Source organism: Papaver somniferum, chromosome 7 (genome assembly GCF_003573695.1).
Source record: "Papaver somniferum cultivar HN1 chromosome 7, ASM357369v1, whole genome shotgun sequence".
NCBI classification, from domain to species: domain Eukaryota; kingdom Viridiplantae; phylum Streptophyta; class Magnoliopsida; order Ranunculales; family Papaveraceae; genus Papaver; species Papaver somniferum.
The window spans coordinates 202,156,106-202,162,242 of record NC_039364.1 but is presented as its reverse complement, the minus strand read 5'-3'; the positions used below and the strand labels follow the sequence as shown (position 1 = coordinate 202,162,242).

Sequence of the window (6,137 nt, the reverse complement as noted above, 5' to 3'; positions counted from 1 at the left end):
CATCCCTGAATTACTCCCTCCCGAGCACGCTTAACATCATAGTTTTCTACCAACTTGGGATCCAATTGTGCTGAAAAGGCATCGGTGTTAGGAAATGACAAACCATTATATTCCATTCGGCCAACCACTGCCGAATACCTGGGTATTACAATACCACTACCTTAAATTGGATCCGTCCTCAGCTCTGATACATATTCAAGCCTGTATCTCCGACGTTCCCTGCCCCCCATGAGACAAGCACCTGGAACAACTCCGTCTAGCGTATCTTCCCACCCTCAGCTGGTGACCCGTCGTCGGTTCTGATACCGTTTGTAATGATCCGATCCTCCACCGATATTGTTCCCACTTATCCACTGCGGTCATCCAGCAGTGTGGGGTTTTCAATGGACATCACTGCGGTCATCCAGCATTGCCCACTTAGCAACTACGGTCATCCGACAATGTGGGGTTTTCAATGGACATCGTGCGGTTATCCAACAACAACTTCCCGGGAGGTCACCCATTCCTGGATTACTCCCTCCCGAGTACTCTTAACTGTAGATTTTTCTGCCAACTATAGAGCCAGTTGTGTTGGAAAGGCCTTGATGTTAGGAAAGGATAAACCATTACTTATATTCCGTTCGGCCAAAAACTGCCGAATATCGGTGTATTACATTATCAAAAATCATTCAGTTGGTCTACTTGCTATTGTATTAAATTTTGTCTATACAGGTTGTCGACCGAAAAAATTGGGTGTATTAGGTATCCCCTGTGTTTTCAATATAGATGACAAAATATAGTATCTACCAAAAACTGAGAGCTTAATCTTCACATGTGAGCTCTACCTCCACTTATGAGCTCTATCTTCACTGATGAGCTCGACCTCTACCTATGAGCTCAAACAAGAATTGATATCCAGATGAAAGACAAATATCAAGTTCAGGTCGTGAAGATTATTTGGCAACAAAGTAAAGTCTTAATGATGTCGCAAACACGAGTCCAGACGCGGAAGCGGAAAAAAAAAGTGCAATTTTATAGATAACCACCTTGTAATTGGTATAAAGACCAACTTGCAAGGACAAAGGATCTTCTTCCTCCAACTCATTTATCTTTATAATTTTGTCTTTCCTGTTACTAGAGAAATGACATGATTGCTAAAGGGGGATACCGGTTTTGGCAGGGGAGGTACCATTTGAATGATCAAAAGGTCAGGATCTTTTTTTATCTGTTTGTCTATATGGAATGGTATTCCTCCTGAAAGATTTGGCATCAGCCTTTAGCAATCGTGAAGAAATGATGTGAATCTTTATAACTCCAATTTCTATTAATGGAAAAACACCAAAAACTCACAGTGTTCGTAGATCTTTAAGATCGAACCACTTAAAGGATTGTTTTCTTTATCTTTATGCAATTTTACTCCTAACAATCAAACCTAACATCATTAAGATGCCGAAAAATGCATTTTTATGATTTTCCACCTGCCAAAATGATAATGAAACTTGATAATTACATATACCTTTTTGGTATACCTTCCAAACCAAGCACTTTTTCTTCCTAACAAAATGATGATGAAAATTGGTAGTTTCCTATGTCAAGTATACATGTTAATGGGGTGCAGCCGTTGGATGGATATGAAAGAAGATTGTATCCATTGGAGGGACGAAAATAACCTAACAGAATGATGATAAAAATCGATAATTACCGGTCTCAGGTATCCAAAAACATGAAGATGAAATTGATAATTATCCATATGTATTGTTAATACCCACCTGCCAAGATTTCTTTCTTCCCGACAAAATGATGATGAAAATTGATAGTTGCATGTCCCAGGTACATATTTTATTGGAATTTTGATAAAGTACCCCACTTTTGAATTACAATAAATAAAATGCCCCCGTTTTTTTGCACTTTTCAAAAGTGCCCCGTTTTATTCAAAAAACGGCTACCGGCTGGTTAAGAGTGTTAAGCTCCAGCTGGCAAGAAAGAAAGGTCATTTAAGCCCTTCAACAGAAATGAATTGCCGAGTTGAATCCCCGATTTGCTTATGCACTGAGTTAATGATTATTCCTATAATCCTTCCACCAAACATTACTTTGATGAGTTTAGCTGATCAAAATCTCAAAAAAAAAAAATCATAAAACATGAAGAAAAAGCAATTCAATTAATCGCAGTTAACCAATTCTGAACATCTGAAACTGTTTTAGCCATATATTTATATCCATATGTTGATTACTAAGATTTATATAATTCTACAATCCTTATTCAGAATCCTACAACTCTTTAGCTCCAACTTAGAGCTAATTTAAAACCTAGGGAGGTCAGAACTACAGATGGAGAAGTTAATTGGAAGATGAATTACAGCCAGTAATATAGCCATAGCTTCATAGATCAAAATGAAACATCCAACATCAATTCATAACCGTCGTTTAGTCTTCTAAGATAAAGTGTAATTCAAATCCCAAATTTCAAGTTGAGCTTTAATATGAGCATCAGTTTACAACCCTAGATGTGATCAGAAAGAAATGGAGATTCAATCACGAAATTGTAAATGTTCCTTTAAAATTACTTAACCTATTGATTCATACCTAGCATGCACAAGTATGTTTTAAAAGAAAAAAATTATTGAAGTAATATATATATAAATACCTATGAACTGCACTACACAGCTCTATCACCTGTAATTCCCCATCTAGCTTCCCCATCTCTTATTCAGGCAGTAGGCTCAGTACAAGTCAAGTTCACATAACTACACCATAAACTCACTACACAGCTCCAGTTCAACCTGTAATCCATCACCTGCAGCTGCAATACCAACTCCACCTGCATCCATTCCATAACATCCATTACCTACAATTCTCCATCCATCTTCAACATCTCTTGTTCAGGCAGTAGGCTCAGTTCAGGTCAAGTTCAACCTGCAATCAATCACTGCAAACTAAACCAATACACTCAGCTTCACCACCATTCCTGATTTAGTTCATAACACAAGCAACCATTTCTCTCAGCTCTACCATTATCTGCACCTGCATTCACCAGCAGCTCATAAACTGAGCTAACTGCACAGTAACAACTCTTGCTTGCAGTAACCAACACTTGCCCTTCTATTCTCTTCAGTTCAACACCATCCCCTCATCTCAGCTTCATAGCCACCTTTGTCAGTCCATATCAACAGCATCATTCCATTGTAGTCTCAGTACCAGAATCCCTCTCTGCATCTCATATTCAAGCTCCTGCCATACATTTATCTAATGCACTTCTCAAACCCACCAGCACAACTCAATTTCAGCTTCTCCACTCCAACGCCATCTTCTCCACTGCTTGATTTCTAACTCAAAACTACCACATACCCATATTTTCTCTCTGTCTCAGCTTCGAATTAAACCCAATTTCATCAATCATCAATCTCCAGTTCCAATCCCAACAAAACCATTCAATCATCAATCAACAAAACCAACTCCAACACAAAACAGAGTCTGGTATCACCACCAACAAATCAACCACGCATCTGCAACTTCAACTTCAACTTCATCACTGCCAAGACCCATTCCACATCAAACCCATCTCAGATTCAGAAACAAATCCATTAGCAATTCAGTCGTACCACCTGAATTTCAACCATGTCCTAACAAGCATCTAACCCTAGAATTTACAATGAACTCAGCCACCAAATCCATCTCCTCTTTTTTCTGAAATTAACAGCAAATCAAAAACCCTAAAGTCTCTTTCTGCATCAATTTCACCATCAACAACAGAATCACCATTACTGATCTCATTTCTTCTTCATAACCCATCTCTTCCATGAGCTCAAACAATAACCCAACTCTCTGAATCATCTCAATTTCGATCTATTTCTCTCAGCAGCAACATCTTCTCAATCTCAGAAATCCAGCTTCACCATGTCTTCTTCTTTATCTTCTCTGCCTGATCTGCAATTTTGATAAACTGTCCCACTTCCAATTTCCGGTTTAATAAGTTGACCCTGTTTTTTTTTTTAACTTTTCAAAACTGCCCCAAAGATAATTTCTCCATCCACAGTCAATTTTTTTGGTCAACACGTGGTCAACACACCCAGAGAAATTACGTGTTTATACTTGGTTCAGAGTTAACCTATCGAGAGAGATTCATTTTTCATTTTTTCCTACAGTATTCAAGGAATCGATAAATACTTTGGAATCATCAAAAGCTTTAGCTAACTGTGTAGAGTACTGTTAGAAATTGGAAATACATGAATTGAAGACTAAAAATCAAAAGTACAATCCGAAAGACAAAAATTCACAACAAAAATACTCATGAAAATTATCCATAAAAACTTAACCAGTATACTAAATTTATGCAATTATAACACTTGTGATCAAGTTTCATCCCATAAATGGCTCACTATATGCATATAAAAGTGAGTAACGCATAAAATAATGCGAAATATCCATCATGTAGTAGGTCAGTTTCTTCGCTATGTACTATGGTCTCATGGGTGATAATCAGCCAATTGGGCAATACGACAATATGAAAAAAGATTATAGTCGTTAAGAGAAGATTGTAACTTTGAATAAATAAAAAAATATCATGGCAGTCAAGATAAAGTGAACATCACTCTTTGTAAATGAGTCTTTCCTGATATATTTACATATTTGATGTAAATGAAGTATAATTATTTTGTTAGAACAAATATTTATACAACGTTTTTCCATCATCCTAAAATATTTTTACTTAGGTAGTCATTAATATTCTTGCTTTACAGAAGGCTAATTTTATCTTTGAGGTATTCTGAAGCGACATGATATATTAAAAAAAAGATAGAGTAGGTTTTGAGGGATCTGATACCACATATTAATCTTAAATTGGCGATCCAATAAGAGTATCCACACCACTATCTTTTTCCGAGCACAATATATTCTCATTCTTTTTTTGATACCATTTGTTAACCTAATATACTATTAATAGATTTGATTTTCATTGAATGACTTGAATGAATAATTTTTGAATCTTGCTAACCACACATGCATTATTTCCTCAAAAATGAATGGAAAACCACACAAGTGTTCCTATATGTACGCGCTCTCAAAATGTCTCTATGGGTCAATATAAATAAGCTCTATATGTATCAGATTGGTGGTTAATTTAATTTGGATCCTTAAACACACAAGAAAGAACCGGAAATATACCAAAAAGACCAATTAAGGGGTGGAAATAATGGCAAACACAAAGCTGGTTGTTGCATTGCTATTGATGGCGACCATATCAACGATGATGATATTTACAACAGCATCTTCCGAGGCGTTAGCATGTGCAGAAGATTGTCCGAAGGATTGTGGTGCAGAAGGAGATCCACAAAAATGCCTTGATTGCAATCTTCAGTGTATGGATCGTCCCCGTATTTTTGGTAGTGGTCTTTAATCTTCGCCATCAATCTTTGCTATTATTTAGAATCTCTAAAGTGGAAGCGAAATTCTTTGCAAGGAGTCTTTCAAATATGAATTTTTATGGGGCTTCTTAATAGTAAGCTGTTATTTCAAGCTTACATTGTACATCGGTTGATAGTGTCATGAAAGATATAGAAAAGAATGATAGGTGTGAGTTATAATTTAGTATATATATATTTTTTTTCATGGTGATTAATAGCATTGCACGTTCGTATGACTATGATTGTGTATAATCATATCTCCAATAAAGGCACGACTGCTAATATGGTACCAATTTGCTTGAGGTTTATCATTTTAAATTTCAAAGGTACATGATATTTTGTCTTATACGGAATTGGTACACTTTCAAATAATTTGGTACCCATATTAACAATTTTGTGGTGATTATTACTTATTAGTAATACATGGTTGACGTGAGGGAGACTAATTTTTTCTAATTAAAGAACCAAATCAATCACCCACTATAGCCCATGTTAGCTAGGTTGGTAACAAGCACTACTATACAAGGTTGGTCGTAGCGAGCACTACTATACAAGGTTGGTAAAACAGATCTACCACATGTTATAATCATTATAAAGAGTTTTGATGAGTATGAGCTTAAAAACATAGTATTTAAGGGAAAACACGTTTTTTAACGTTTTTACCGTTATAACAATTAAATAGAAAAAGAAAAAGAATTATGACTTGAGATTCCTATCTAAAGGTTTTAATGTTCATGAAAATAACCATAAAAGGTAA

At 36.1% G+C, this 6,137-nt stretch overlaps 1 long non-coding RNA gene across 1 annotated transcript; it reads right to left on the bottom strand.

Moving 5' to 3' along the window:
- Positions 1 to 1,703: 1,703 nt before the first annotated feature.
- LOC113299389 lies at positions 1,704 to 3,941 on the bottom strand. Its single transcript, XR_003334855.1, has 2 exons — positions 2,626 to 3,941; positions 1,704 to 2,054 (listed from the first exon to the last, which is right to left on the bottom strand). It is a non-coding gene; the product is annotated as an uncharacterized LOC113299389 (long non-coding RNA).
- Positions 3,942 to 6,137: the final 2,196 nt, after the last annotated feature.